This window comes from Linepithema humile, chromosome 1 (assembly GCF_040581485.1).
Source record: "Linepithema humile isolate Giens D197 chromosome 1, Lhum_UNIL_v1.0, whole genome shotgun sequence".
Taxonomy (NCBI): Eukaryota; Metazoa; Arthropoda; class Insecta; order Hymenoptera; family Formicidae; genus Linepithema; species Linepithema humile.
The window spans coordinates 865,926-881,787 of record NC_090128.1 but is presented as its reverse complement, the minus strand read 5'-3'; the positions used below and the strand labels follow the sequence as shown (position 1 = coordinate 881,787).

Sequence of the window (15,862 nt, the reverse complement as noted above, 5' to 3'; positions counted from 1 at the left end):
TGCAAGAGTATGCATACACGTTTTTCAGAACCTATGAAACAAAATATAAAAAATAGAGAATAGAATATAAATATAATAAAATATATGAAGTACATATAATAAAATATTTTCAATGTTAAAAAGTCTAGAAATTTAGAAATGTAATATATTATATCTAAGCTTCTTCATTATTTATTATTATACAAATATTTATTTTGAATTTATTCGTGTGTTGCTTTTTTGTTGATTATTGATAAATGAAAGATGCAGAGAGCGAAAATTAACGCAACTTATGCAGAGAGAAAGGGGATTTTATAAGCCGACCTTGCGACCACACGCGTGCGCTACGGCGTGCAGACCGATAAAACAACTCGTCGCGCGATATAGTGTTTTATAGCGTCGCATTACAGCGCTAAGATTTATATAACTGGTATATCTACGAAGGTGACTGACCCATTTACTGTTCTTGGTGCCCGCGTTATCTATGACGAAAGAGACGCCGCCAACCGGTGCGGCTTCTTTTTATTACATATCTATCTACGTTTCGTTCAGGACATTGTTAATCCAGGGCATATTTATATTTATAATTATTTTATTAGTTGTATAGTCCAAATTTGAAACTATAACTTTAGATATTATAACGCCTTGGCAAAAAGTAAGTAAATATAAAAATAGAAATTATTGTCAAAAATATCATTTTTCTCTTTTACATATTTCTAAATAAAATGTAGTAAAAAAAGTAAGAAGTATCGTATTTTATAGGACTAGTATTTCTACATGTTTTGTTCCTTAGTTGTGGCATTTAACAACCGACTCGGAAATATTAATGCAAAGATTAATGAGATTCGGCACAAAAGTCAAATGAATATTGCGTGTTAACATTAATTATAAATGATACAGTATAATAAAAATATTTCGGACATGTGGTTGATAATGCAAATGAAAGTCACTAGCTTCCGATGATCAGGAATACGTAATAGACGTAAAACTCGCTCCATTTGTCACTCTTAATATTAATATTTGGAAGATATAAATAAATTATTTCTTATTAAAAATTTCAGTTGCGCACATAAATCTTTTTGCGTCGGAAAGGGTAATTAATAAAGAATCTTTAGAAAAATTATGCGTCGAGAATGTTAATTTGTTTTTAGATATATCACGAGTGATTTGTCGCAATCGCTGGTATTTTTGCGAGCTGGACAAGCTCCCGGAAAAAAATTCAAGGATATTGAGTCGTTGACTACCTTCTTTAGTCGAATAGTATTATTGACTCGGCAGATTCCCAACAGATCCAATCAGATAACCAGAACGAGTTAGGTGTGCGGAATAGACGCAGGTTAATAGCCGACGTAGCATCTGCAAGTAAAAGTGTTTTCGACACTGTATCGAGACCTTGCATTCAATCGTATTTGTAGTATAAATACGTCACCTCAACCTATCCCGATGAGGCAATATTAAGATACAATTAATATGATGCATTTCTTAATTTAATACAAGTTTCTGTTAAATTACGTTTTTCCAGTCATATGCCAATTTCTCTTAAACTCACAGCAGCGTGGTATCAGTTACATCTATATTACCTGGTTTATATTTATTATTCAGCTCTTGCACGCACCGACAAGCAAACTATATGATTACTCGTTGCATCAAACAGCCTTATGAAATACAGATTAATCGATAATGCATTAAATATTGATTAATTAGGAGCTAATACCTCATTTCGAGCTATAAAGTAGGCATTAAAATTTCCCGGTGCGCTGTTGAGTAAGTCGATGGACCGTAATTATAAGCGATATATCATAAGAAAAGATCGCCATTAAGCGGCATTCAGATTTCCAGTTGTTTCAAGTGCACCAGATGTCGGAAGGTGTAATTAGCGCATAGCGGTCGAAATAGTCTTTCTCATTAATAATGAGATGCATGACGGCATTAACGAGAATACGATTAACCTAGACGTTACATAGGCGTCGTATTTAAACAAACCTAAGCACTCGATATATTTGTGAAAAAAAAAAAAATTCAGAGTCTTTCTACTTATCTTTTAATGCAAGATTTTATAACTTGTGAGACATCGTTCATGTATAATATTTCTTATCTATTTAATAAATGTTAAATGATATTTGACAAACGTTTTTAATATAATTTATGACAATCTTGGCACGTACATGTAAGATTTTTGTATTTCGTCCAATACTATCATCTTTGTAACTTGATAAGACAAGTTTCTCTGATATTGAAAAATCGGACGAGATCTACTTTTACAGTATCGAGCTTCAAATAAGAATCTCTGTCGTCATGCTTTTTCAAGGTTTGTTACGCTATCGTAACTTCGTTTGCTCGGCGGATTATGCCGATGCTGTCGTCCCCCATATCGTCGTACCCACCAAGCTGGTTACAAATTAACGAACTCGACGTGAATCTTGTAAAGCCGCGCGTCGTATTCATGCCTGTCCCTAATGAGCAGACGAATGTCTCCGAAGTTTTACAGCGCCTAATCTTCTCAAGAATTTCTTTTGGTCGCGGCCGTCAATGACACCGATCACTACGTTGTGCATTACGGAATATCTATTATAAAATTTTGTTAAATTTTAAACTTTTTTAAATGCCTATATAATATGGGTTCTCCTTATCTAAAATCTTTCCAGAATTTACTCAAAAGTACATACTTCAAAGTGATAAATAGTTAAAAATTTCTTCCCTTATGTATTCGATTTTAACAGAAATTCAAGTAAATTAAAATAGAAAATTTTTCATCTGTTGCTTATCTTACCGTTTAGATGTAATATTAGTAATAAAAATATTTTATATCTACTTTTTTTCTTTCTTACTAATGATTTATAGCATTATTCCGCTCGACGATAGATAATTTACGCGATACGAGTAAAGAAAAATTGGAACAACCGTTAGCATCCGTGCTAATGATCAGCATCACATTTATTATTTGCAATCTTCTCGGATCCATAAAATTTGCACGTGATCGCTCTTTCTTTATTCTTCGTCTTTTCCTGATGATAACGCGTTATAGTTTCTGCGAAGAAACTATAAAATCGTGGGGAGCCTGGTCTCGCCGTACCGGAAGAGAATCACCTTGAGAGTAGATCCTAGCTAGCGGGCAACATTCGCTATTTACATAAATCACGCACATCTTGCGCGCATCCTGTGCGCTTTGCACGGCGCCAGAAGCAACGAAACTGAGAGCGAATGACTAACGGCGTTGAAGTCCGTTTGTTCATTTCTTTGCTGGTGTTTAAATCATTATATTAGAAGATTATAATCAACGCGTACGTAGACTTTTAAGTAAGACGTAGTCGAAAACTGTACACAATGGGATGTATTACAAGGAATCAATTTCCAATCGTAGGTAGGATCCATGTGGAATTGGTTATACGGGATTAGCCGCGCCTTAGTCTCGAAATATATTAGGTTTTAAATGCAAATGTCTTGTTACTTTCGCTGAAAATCGAACAAGACAGAACGCGAATATAAAATATTTATATACAATTAAATATATACTGAAAAATGAAGTGCCTGAGAAAATAAATATAAAGTAGTAATTATAGTAATCTTTTTAATAGTTTTTCAGCAAATGATTGGCTAATGTGTCAATACACAAGTTATTGTATCATAAAGTTTTTGTGAATTTATAGTTTATGCAGAAAAGAAGTATGTAAAATAATGACAGCATCAACTCGAACCTTGTTAATTGTTAAATTTTTCAGCATCAATGATATCTGAATTGTTTTGTTTTGCACCTAACGACAATTCATAATTTAATATTCTTATTTTAATTAAACAAAATTTAGCGATTATTCTGATTTTAGTTATCATCCACGCATTATTCGCTCGTACATCGTTTGTTCATGTCGAACTTGACGTCGATAAATGACCAGTACAGTAAGATTCGTGACCAGTTCGGCGTCTCTAATGACGACGCAAACAAATATCCGTTATGACTAATGGGTTAATTATTTCTCAATTTTATCAGCGATTCCCCGTAAATTCTCATCTTGCAATATGTACTGTACATACATTTGAGCCATCCGGAAGATATTGTGTTTGTTGATTACGCCGAAAGATGTAACGCTGAACTTGGGCGGTCTAGTCGTTAAAACGCATAGCGTCGTAACTCAGATCACTCAAGAGCGAAATAAGTGCCAACTCTATTGTTCCATGACTTATGACAGCCGACTATCGTGCGCCACGGCCGCTATATTATCGGGCTATTTGCCGTAGAAGGTACACGATAGCACCGCTACGATAAAGAACGTATCCTTATATTCTCGCATCCTTATATGCCGACACACGGAGCAGATTAGCATCTCGTTAGGATAACATGTGAGTGGAAATAAGGGTGGGATTAGAGGAAAATTATAACGCCAATCGCGTTTTGCGCACCCAGCTTAGCGCATAATCCGCGGCGATTAATGAAGCTGACTACGATATTATCATATCGTATTATCAAGTGATCGATAATATTTTGATTGTTTAATTAAGTGTCTCAGAAAAATTATTAAACTGTAATCGAAATGTTAGTTTTTATTTAAAGCGTCTAGATAGAATAACAAGAAATTAAAAAAAAGTTTTTTTTTTACATTTTGGCAGTCATTACCGGTTCAATTTCTGCCAGCTATATTTATCGAGCCTGCTACGGCATAATGAACGGATACTACGTCAACATGCACCGCGACGATCGCAGTTAAGCCGGTAGCTTCCTTCGCGAAACTGACAAGTGTCAATCACAGTGCGCAAGGTGCTCCGAAGGCACCGCTGAAATGTCGCTTGTAATTTTCGCAAAAGCCATTTGCGTCGTTGTACCTCAGTGTCGAATCGGGCGACCGTCCGATGACGTCAATTTCGATTATAGCCAAACTCTTGCCAATGGCAAGGTCTTTGGCCTCGGTATCACGGCATCTTGGCGTATTAAGGTCAAAGACAGCAAAGGCCCTGCTGCCGACTTGTTCGACCACCGTTCTTCGCATTCAGTTCTGGCATCACGTGCTATGCTAAGAGCGAGAAATTATGATAATCACAGCCGATCCGATTCTGGATCATTCAGGATGAAAATAATGGAAAATAATGGAGATGATTTTGTTTAAAGCGCGCTATGGAAGTGATTCTCCCATCTTTGATTCAAAACATTTTTTTTTATGTTAATTATATGAGTGATACTGTTAATAATCTTTCGGCGATTGATCGAAATCGTTTGATGCGTATTATTGAATCAGTTTAGAAATTATTAATAACATATATAACAATGAAATATAATTAGGAAAAAATTAGGCAGTTGAAGAAAAAATAAATAAAAAAATTTTTTTAATATCTCACGATTTCAATTGTGTAATTTTTAAACAACTTTCTTTTTATAATCATAGAAAATTAGTCGTTAATTAACACAAGTAGCAATAAAGCTTTTGTAGTGACAGAAATTAATGGTTCAATGTTTGTTCAGAAAGCCACTAGTCATAACACTTCCATTCGATAAACACCTATAGCTATCATTATTATGTTTACAAACGCACAGTCAGCATTACAGTGTAATATTATCTGACATTAGCTTGTGAAAATTACTCACACTCGATCACGCACATTATGAATGTATAAGGTTCAGTGCTTCAGTGATCAAGCTGAAAATAGAAGTTGTATATACTATTTATCATTCTTAAATTGTAAAGTACAAAATTTTGAAAATAAAAATTATATAAATGTATATGTAAGAAAAAAATTTTTATGGAGACAAATTACGAAAAATTAAATATAAAACTAAAAAAATTTTGAAGATATAATATATTTAATATATGTAGTTTCAATTTACATGAGTATATTTTGTACTTGATTTATAAGTTTAATCGTTGAATTTTTTTGTGAAAAGTAAATTGTCAAAGCACAGTTTTGAATACGCAGTTTATTGGTATGATATGGAATTAATAGCCGTATCGAATTATCCTGAAGTATGAGTTATTTTCGATCGTGTGTTCGCGAAGGAATTAAGGAAACACACAATGACAATGATTTTATGTAAGACCTCGGCCGTGCCCGTGACGAATAATTCTGCAACATGTGTGCAAGAGAAAGAGTGTGTACGCGAATAAAGTAAGCACATGGAACTCTTACCGCGGAATAATTCTCGAGGCTCGGGATTAAAAGCGTGGGCGAAAAGTATGATAAATCATTTGTATATGCTTTTGCAACGCACCGCATATTTGCACACCTACAGTGCTGTATGTTAGGATCGTGTTTTTTCCGCACAGCCGGAAAATGCACGAGATAAAAAACATCAGATATTTTAAGTACACAATTTAATGGTTTAAATTGAAAATTTTTTATTTATTTCTTATAACAACTTTGTTAGAAATTTTCTAAAGGCGATTGTCTTCAGTGCGTATTGTATAGCGCAATGAAATGGAAACATATCGCAAAGACAGAAGTCGCGAATGACAGATTTTTCTCGGTATGAAAATGCTTAAGAAAATTGACGCGATATTTTTGCGTAATAGAAATTGTAGAGGAGCCGGAATAGTTCGTAGAGCATGTAATGATCGGCGATATCGGGGTTGAATCGGAAATTATATAGTATTATTGTATATAAGGACGTGCACTCGAAACGCTGGTTTTATTGTTGTGTTGCACGAAGCTCCGTAATTATTTGCGATTAAATGAATTGGATAGTATATTATTACACACGGCCTATTTCATGGCCAGCCGCGATGTCTGTCGATAAGCAAGCTTAAAAAGTACGTTATACGATCAATTGGAAACAAACACGGTGGACACTCCAATGCAAAGTAAATCCGTTGCGGATTTTACCCCATTATTCTAGTTTTATCAAAGTATTTGTTTTGCCTGCATCAATTATTATTTGCCTGCAGTGTCTATAGTGTGTTTTTAATGAAGCCTTAATCGTCATTATCGTTGTGCGATTTTTAAACTCATTGTTGCTAGTAGAAAGCGAATTTTTCGATTGCTTCTCAATTTATTGCGACTGCGATATCGATGCAAAATAGATGAATAAATTAGCACTGTCTGATTGTAATTAAGTTTATATCATTGACATCAATAATCTTAAGGTTAATCCGGAATATTAAAAGCAGAGATACTTGTCCTTGGTACTTGTTTATCATTTAATTTATATTGATATAAATCAAAGTATCATATAGTGCTTGTTAACTTATAAGGAATTTATAACTTTGTATTAGTCTTCTCAGATCGGAGCAACGTTGTAAAATTTTTCAAGTATGCGATAAACGCGGGTCTCCTGTTAGGGCGTGGACGGAAAATGAGGGCTGAATGCGTGGAAATGAAGCTTGAAATATAGTTTCACGTAATAAATATGCCAACACAGAGTGAGAAAGTTATACGTTAAAGTTGACAGAAATAAACATACTGTCTGAAATGGGCGTGTCTAGAACTGGTTTCGAATCCAAATAACAATATGGGCTTTCGTATTTTGTTATATATAACTTGGAAATGTTGCGACAAATGCACGTCATTTAGCGTCGACTACTTTCATATTACGATATTTATTTACTTATTTTCACAGTGTTGCAATATGATGATGTAAACTTAATTACAATAGAGAGTAGCGTGAATTAAGAAATCTTATTGCGAAACAAATGTCATTGAACGAATCGTATATTCTCAAATTTTTTGTCTCTCATAAAATGATTTCTTAATTAATGGCCATCAGATTTTGACAGTTTTATGATGACTTTTAACTTTTATGGTTATGAAATAATTTATAACAATGGAAATGTAAAAATATTCTTGTATCTACCTGATTTGAAATGCAACGCATTGAAATTACACCAGTTTGAATTTCTGCTCTCGTATACCGAGCATTGTGGGCGGTGTGTTTACCTCCTCATGACTAGTTCTCCGCAGCAACTAACGATTTCTGTAGCGTCAAATTTACACCGCATTAGCATACTCGTGTTAAGAAACGGACGGCGTTTGGCGAGCAAGCAATCGTGTTACGAGACCTTCGACTCGGTTTCCGCTCCGCGTTTGTCCGTCTTTCTTTCGAGTAGGAAAATGGGTGATAGCTTCTGTTTAGTTGAGAACTTGTTTCAAGAAATAAAATAATATTTTACATTGCACCGCGATTTTTAAAGTAAACTTTTCTAGAAGAGTTAATATTTTCTTAAAGGATAGTCTTTATTGAAAACGAGAACGAATATTAATGAAAGCTGTGAAAAATCGTGGAAAAGTCGTGGAAAAATAATGAGAATAAAATGAGCGACTAAAGTCAATTGAAAGTTATATTCCAGCTTCTATATTGGTTCACACTCAAAAAAATGATCTTGCAATAATAGCTAAAATTTTCTAGGTGTAAAAAATTAACTAAAACAGATAAATGATTAGCAACTGTTGTGATATTGCATATGTAATTACTTAATCAGTTTAGATGACAGAAACAGAATATATATCTGTATTGTTTGTGAACTTTAAAAAGAAAGTTTCTCTAAAGCGCCTATCTATATAAGATCAATCACGTGTTAGATCATGCAATGAATAACATTTAGCAATGGTACCTAACTTTTTCAGAAGTTATTGCTAGAACATTACTGCTATAAATTCTATATGTGACAAACAATGTTTTCACAGATACGAAAAATAGCGATACATTCTTGTTGCGATATCTAGAAATCTAACTACATCAGCGAAATATTTTTTTGAGTGCAATAGCCTCAATAAATGCTTTCTTGAGTAATACGGCTGCTAGCAATTGCATACAAACATTATCTTGATGTGAAAACTTTATAATGCCATTTTTTCTAGAGAAGGAAAAAATTGTTATATTTCTACAAATTTAATCTTATTTCTTAATTTTCTTTATATAAAACTCTATTTTGCATAAGAAAACATAGAAATGCACCTATTTCAAGATCTGTAAAATAGAAATTAAATTGTAAATTTTTTAATTTGAGATAAAAAGGAGGATAATATTAACATGCGAAGAATCAGTTTACACAGGTGGTTTTTATCTTTTGATTTTTTTTAATGATTAAAATAAATTATGAGTTTCTATATAATACTTTGGATCATCGTTGAAGAATTCAGAGGAAAGTGCGGAAAGTCTTTAAACAGGAAAACGCCCATTCGCCAGTGGGTTCATTAAACTCCTTTGATGCCCATCGCAAGTCGTGAGCAATTGGCAGTTTACTTAATCAGTTTCGTGCGGGGCGATACCCGAGGGGGGTAATTAGTCACTAATTAATAGTATCCAGTAAGAGCGAGTAATTGCTGCTTCCCATGGATGATAGGGATCGGGAATTCCTTGGGCTGGAATCCAGGGCTCTCGTTATATATATATATAAATCGCGAATCGGAGACGCGCGCGCGCGCGTAAGCTGAAGAACGTGGCGTTGTGAGGAATGCGTTTTGTTTAGCGGTAAATTGGGCTGGGAATCATTGCATTATGCGCTACACGAGTTTTGTTACACGGCTCGTTAACGTAAATAAGTGCGCCGTGAAATGGTGCGGCGCGCTAGGCGCAATATATATGCGTAGGCGCTCGCGATACGAACGAGGAAATGCACCGCGAAAGGCGTTCGTTTATCGCTAACTTCCCGCATTGTTGCATAAATTAATCATTTGTTAAAAAGCGCATGCAGACGTACGTAGCGTATAATTGAGTATCCTTTAGGTCTCTGCGTGACTTAACGTAGCGCTGAAATAATTACGCCAACTTTATATTCTCATATCTTTTCTTAATATCAGCACGAAAGGGAATTTGCAAATCTGCGATATTTTAAGGATTAATATAAGAATTAATATATTACATCTGTCTATTATTATATCCGCCACATTTAATAGAAATTAATTATTTATAAGCAGCAAGTAACATAAGTATTTCACTCTGTATTAGCATTTTTCACTTGCATGTTTAGACGAACATATATGCATATATACATTTTCAGATAATATAAGAATGTTGTAATTTCCTGGAAACAAGGAAGTTATTTCTGCTTTATCAAAAATGGAAAACTTTTTATAGAAATTTAGATTGAGTGTTTTAAATCGCATTAGTTTTATATTCTTGACAAAAATTATTTGTCTGGAAATCCAACTAGTTCCAACAATTTAAATTAGATACTTCAATTAGATGCAAAATGAATGCAATTTATGCGAGATAAATAATTGATTACATATCGCGTTGAAAAATTTCCACACTAAAAATACAACATTACTTATCATAAATTGTTAATTTATATGTAAATCTTTCTGATCGAAAAAGAAAAAAGGCGCAGAAGTGTGCCAAGGCAGCACGAGTAAGACATAAGAAGGCAAAATTAGAGGCGATGCCTCTTTTCGTAACATGCACGCGACATAATGACCCGATAAAAATTACTGAAATTTCATGCGATATATCACTAACACGATAATACATTAAACATTTTTTCCAAATTTCTTTATTTGCATTAATTCTGCGTGCGCCACGAATACGCTATTAACAAAATAATTTATTGACACGGGCGTGTAAAATCTAAAAGTATTAGCCAATTATTATCAATTAACAATACTCTGTTTTCCAAATTTTATCCTATTTATTTTTTAAATATTTGATTTCTATATGTATATTTTATATTTTTTATATTTTATATGTAAAAAATTCTAGAATTTAAACGCACATTACGTTTCCTCCGAAACGCATGCATACACGCAATGTATTCTTCTTCTTGAAACCGCTCTAGATTTTTCGCAGTGGCGAGGAATTTCTTCGTAGCAGAAACAATTGCAGAATTGCGTGCAGGTAATAACATAACATTATCGACGGGTAATCACGCGCAAATATGAGATGCAATGTGCAACAATGCCGTTATCTCACGTTTGCGCGCTTTGACTACTGATCTAATTAAACGATTATTGTAATTATCACATATCTGAGCCGCGTTCTTACTCTACTGTGCAAGTTATGCTAATTTGTTGTTTTGCTAATTTTAATTACTATTTCAACACAAAGTTGTTGCTCCGCATGCATGTTAATACTACTCTCACGCTACTTGCATAGCAAGAAGATAATTTGTACTAAAGAGTAATTGAAAGTTTCAGAGGCAGAATAAGCTTGTAATTTTTAAAATTAATTTTTAATTTTTATACATTTTTATAATATATGTAAGATTCTTCAATGTATCTGACACACAAAGTAAATCTTACAAATTATTACTCAGTCTATTCAGTACTCTGAACTTTTCAGTTAAGGTATTCTGAAGTTAAAAATTCGACTTTTGTACCTTTCTCACATAGTCTGTTAAATCATCCAATTTCCACGAAATCCTTTTGATGTTCGATCACCGACGGTAGATTGCGGTCTTCGTGCAATTAGCGTTCGTGTTTCGCATAATCGGCTCGTCACTTTGAATTCTTTTGGATACAGATTTCATGCATAATGATTTTCTCTTTGGGAAATATTTTTTATATAACATTACAAAGCAATTAATTATTCAAAGGCGAAAACCGAGATATTAATATCGAATAAATATTTTCAATATTATCTGGAGATCAGACAAATCTTAGGCGCGCGACTGTGTAGCATAACTTTTGAAATTTGAATCAAACAATATCGCTGATACGCTTGGCACTTGTTCACCACAATGTGCTTTTGGAAAAATAACTCGCGGTTATCGTGAAAATGCTAAAAAGTCATACTAAGCGTGGGAGATTAAGGGATTATTCGAACAAATCATGCACACGGGAACGAAACACTGATTGCGTGTACGGTGGACACGCGAGAAAGCTGACTCTCGAACGATACGCGTGGTCGATCGCGCGCGAAACAGCAACACGCGGCGCTCGATCTCTCAATGAACAGGTGTATGATTAGAATAAGGTGTCTTATCAGCGTGAGCGTGCACGGGGTACTGAACCGCGGAACAAGGTATATATCCAGTACTCGTCCGGACCCCTCCTTGCCGTGCGTACTTTAGAGTGGAGGGACAGACAGGTGCCTCGGCTTCTGTCTGTCTGTCTAGGGCCACCGCCTTGACCGCTTACTTGCACTCGAACCGCGGCGAAAGCAGCAAGCGCACTACATCTCTCAAAACAGCGTGAGAGACTAAAGCTCGTTCTTGTAAAACTCGGTATCAAAACTTTAGATTTGTAGGAAATGTATTTTCTTTGCGCGAAATAAAAAATTACATTTTTTCTTGCTTATAATAAGATTTAACATTGTTGCCTTTGTGATTTCTCACATACATTTGTAAAACATTAACATTGATCAATGTATTTTATACTGAAAGAAAATACGAAAAAATTGAAAGAAACCATGCAACATTGTATAAATTGTTGATTAGATGCGCATCCAGGATTAATTAATTTAATTAATTACGCTTAGAATTTATCTTGTAATTTATCTTGTTTCGAAGTATACGAATTCACATGAATGCCTAGTTGTCGAGTTCTATAAAAACTGTTTCAATAAATCAGTGTCAGTCTGAAGTTAATTTCCGGGTTAGAATTGTAATCTAAAGATTACGAATTACTAAAATAGCTCAATAATCCTCATTATTGATGCAAATTGGACATTAAACAATCTGATTTCTAGTTCTTATCTCACATACCGTTATATGCGATCTTTATATAGATTAACACTCTAGAATTTTTGACGAAAATGTATAACGCTCTTAAACAGTGCTTCTTAAGGCAACGTATGTCTGTTAGTTGAGATCAAAGCAACCATTTATTGCTCCATCAGAATCAAAGAAAAGCGTGCTGCACACACAGGTCAAATACTTTAACACCCGGCGTGTGGTGTAATTAGCGATCGCTCTCAAACCAGCACTCACTCGCGATTTTTGAGTAAACTTGCGTTTATTTCATAGGATTCGCTGCAACGCTTCCAGAGCGCTGCCGTTATAAACGATTCTACAGCGGTTAAATAGTACAAAACCAACGCATATTTCGAAATCAGAAAAAAGTACTAAGTAGATAATAGAAATTTCTGAAAAATTTAAATGAATTTGGAAAAGAATTAAAAAAAAAAATATTTTTTTAAATAAAAAGTCGCTATTTTAGTACAAGCATCATCGAATAAAAATGCAAGTTATGATTTTATATGTACATTTTGCACGCTTGTCATTTATCTTTGGTTTCATGCCTTCCGACACGCGTTACAGCATAAATCAATATCCATCAAGGGAATAATTGCATTTTCGCGGAAAGAATCTCGCGGCGCCAACGAACAATTTTACCCATTCTGACATGGTAAATGAAGCACACCTGTTCTCACACAACACATACACAGATTCACACTGGCACGGGCGTATAAGCGATCGAGCGCACCGTGTTCTTCTCATTTGAAAGTCTCACGAGTCATGCCAGATAAACCTGTTATATCTTTTCCGGATATCGTCCTGCGATGGCAAGTGCGAATGCGAGCGGCGTACATTAAACAATTGGAATTTATAATGCACAAGCGTGTACGACGAGGGTCGAGCGTTACTGCAATTCTTCATGCACACCAGTCATTCTCATCGATGCGATTGGCCATTCACTTTCGTCTCATTTATAACGAAAACACGTCATCACGTTGTCTTCCGCGGCGTTGATGTCCGTTAATTTGCAATTAATACGAAGTAATCTGGAACGCTTTTGTAATCAGTAATTATATGCCTGCACTTACGTATCTCCGAATATTTGATATAAATCTGTTCTTTTTTCTGCTCGTTCTCGAAGAAATCTTGAGAAACGCCTAAAAATCTCAGATAAAAGAAATGAGATTAGATTATTCTCAGAGAGACTGAAAAAATATCCAAGATGCTTTATCTTTATTTTTTTGCTCTCGATGATCGCTATTTCTTATATGGAATTAAGATATAATCTTTTTACGACACATTTTTATAACACATAAATTAACAGAAACGATATTTTCGCAATCGAAATAATTTATGAGATAGTTTTAAATTGCAAAAAAAAAAGGAAGGTAGATATATAATCTTTCTTGCTCGTTCGTTCTTTCTCTTCTCTTCCTACCTGTTGAGCATTGATCCAGCTGACTAACTTAGAGAGAAGAGGCAGTTCTCAGTTGCTGATGCGTCTCGTGGTGTGTTCCAGTTAACAGCATAGCCGTCGATTGTCCAGTAGGCGGCTAATAGCCACCTTACGTTAGGAATAATAATGGGGGGTCAGACGTATCGGATGTCAGCCGAAAGATCCGAAGCCCTGAGGCCATTTTCTTCCAACCTCTCCGAACGACAAAGCGGCATGTCAAAGTAGGTTCTCGTGGCTATCGTGTAACATTATCGTGATTTACGATGTGCTGTAATTTTAATGCAATTTAATGTATTAATCGCGTCAAGGCACAGTTTTGTTTCTGATAGAAACCATTAGGAGTCTCGCTTCCATTTAACTAGCGTTAAATGTAGTTGATAGTCTTTAAAGATATGATTTTTTATAATAATATATGAGTGTTGTTATTTTTAATTTTGAGTAATTAAATTGAATGTATACATATTTTAGTACTATTCAATTTGATATTGTACAAAGTGAAACACGAAAAAGGCAAACAGAATGCTACTAAAAATGAATGACGGTGTGAATGTAAAGTAAACTGTATCAGTCATGAACTAAAAATTTCGAATCTCTAACACCTTGTCATCCCATGGCGAGTAGTTAATAGCCGTGTCACAATGAGAAAAAAATAATAAGGGTAGTCAGATATTAGATGCCAGTCAAGAAGGCGGTGCCGTACTCTTCTTGTTTCGAATTGTCTGAATGACATGCAGGAAGGTTTCTTCTAAAAATAGTACGATATGCTTCGGATAAAATTTGGAACCACACAACATATAATTGATCATCGTACAGGGTCGTTGACTCATATGCATAATTATGAGTTTTTGCTAATAAACTGTATATTAGTTCTAAACTCTTATCTCTCTTTTTTTCAATTTATAATCTTCAAATAGTTTCCCATAATTTACAGTTATATTGTCGCATTGCATATGAATGATATAAATAATTTTTAAAAGAGTCGGCACAAAAACAGTTGTTAGCTTAATTGAATTTTTGTCTATTGTGATATATATCTGTATTTGAAAATCACTCTTAATCAATTATAAAGCGCGAATGAAATGTGTTGGTCAGTTTAACGGATAATAAACTTGTTCAAAAAATTCATGAATATATTATGGATTGCGAGATGGACAGAAGCGGATTCATTTTTTACGCGTCATATTAACAGAATGAAATATCTCGAAGCTGCGAATCGCCATTGGTTAGTTCTAGTTTGCTTGTCATTCTCTTAGGCTCGTGCAGTCAGTTTAGCGCATCTTATGTGAAGGTATCTCTTTTCGCATCTACCACCCGTCGCTCAAAAAGAAAGAATGTTGCGTCACGGTCATTAATCCCACTACTATTTCTTGTTTATACGTTTTCTGCTTATTAACTCCTAGTATCAGTCTCCAGATATTCGAGCATTGATTTCCTAGATATACTGATAAATAAAATGACAGGTCATTTTAGATCAAATGTCAAATGTAATTAAATTTATAATTAAATTATTATCTTATTGAGCTTATAAATAATAGTGTTAATATATGCCCTTGAATTTGTATATGTTTCTGATTCAAACTTCTTGATATTATCTAGTAATTTATGCATACAGTTTATTTTTAGCCAAAAATAAAAAGTTAGTTAAACATTAACTTGAGAAAAATCACTTTTATCATTAAATAATTTTCTTCATATTTAAAAGTGATTCAATTATTTTTGCATTTGTAACTTTAATTATTTGCATCAATATTTTTGTATTTATTTTTTATACTTTTACTTGCGTGAATATATTTTTATCGCGCTACTATTTTAATGTTTTGGTTTATAGCAAAAAATTGATTTAAAAAAGCATCTTATTTAGCACATATTTTTCCAGCTGTATTGTCGATATTTTCCA

The 15,862-nt window shown here is 34.2% G+C and overlaps 2 long non-coding RNA genes across 2 annotated transcripts in view; one reads left to right on the top strand and one right to left on the bottom strand.

Annotated features, from left to right (window-relative positions):
- Nucleotides 1–15,862, top strand: part of LOC105674357 (uncharacterized) — a 290,795-nt gene that overhangs the window by 42,039 nt on the left and 232,894 nt on the right. The gene's annotated exons all lie outside the window — the stretch shown is intronic.
- Nucleotides 4,496–8,063, bottom strand: LOC136999904 (uncharacterized). The gene is made up of 2 exons (XR_010890183.1): nucleotides 7,751–8,063; nucleotides 4,496–4,982 (listed from the first exon to the last, which is right to left on the bottom strand). It is a non-coding gene; the product is annotated as an uncharacterized lncRNA (long non-coding RNA).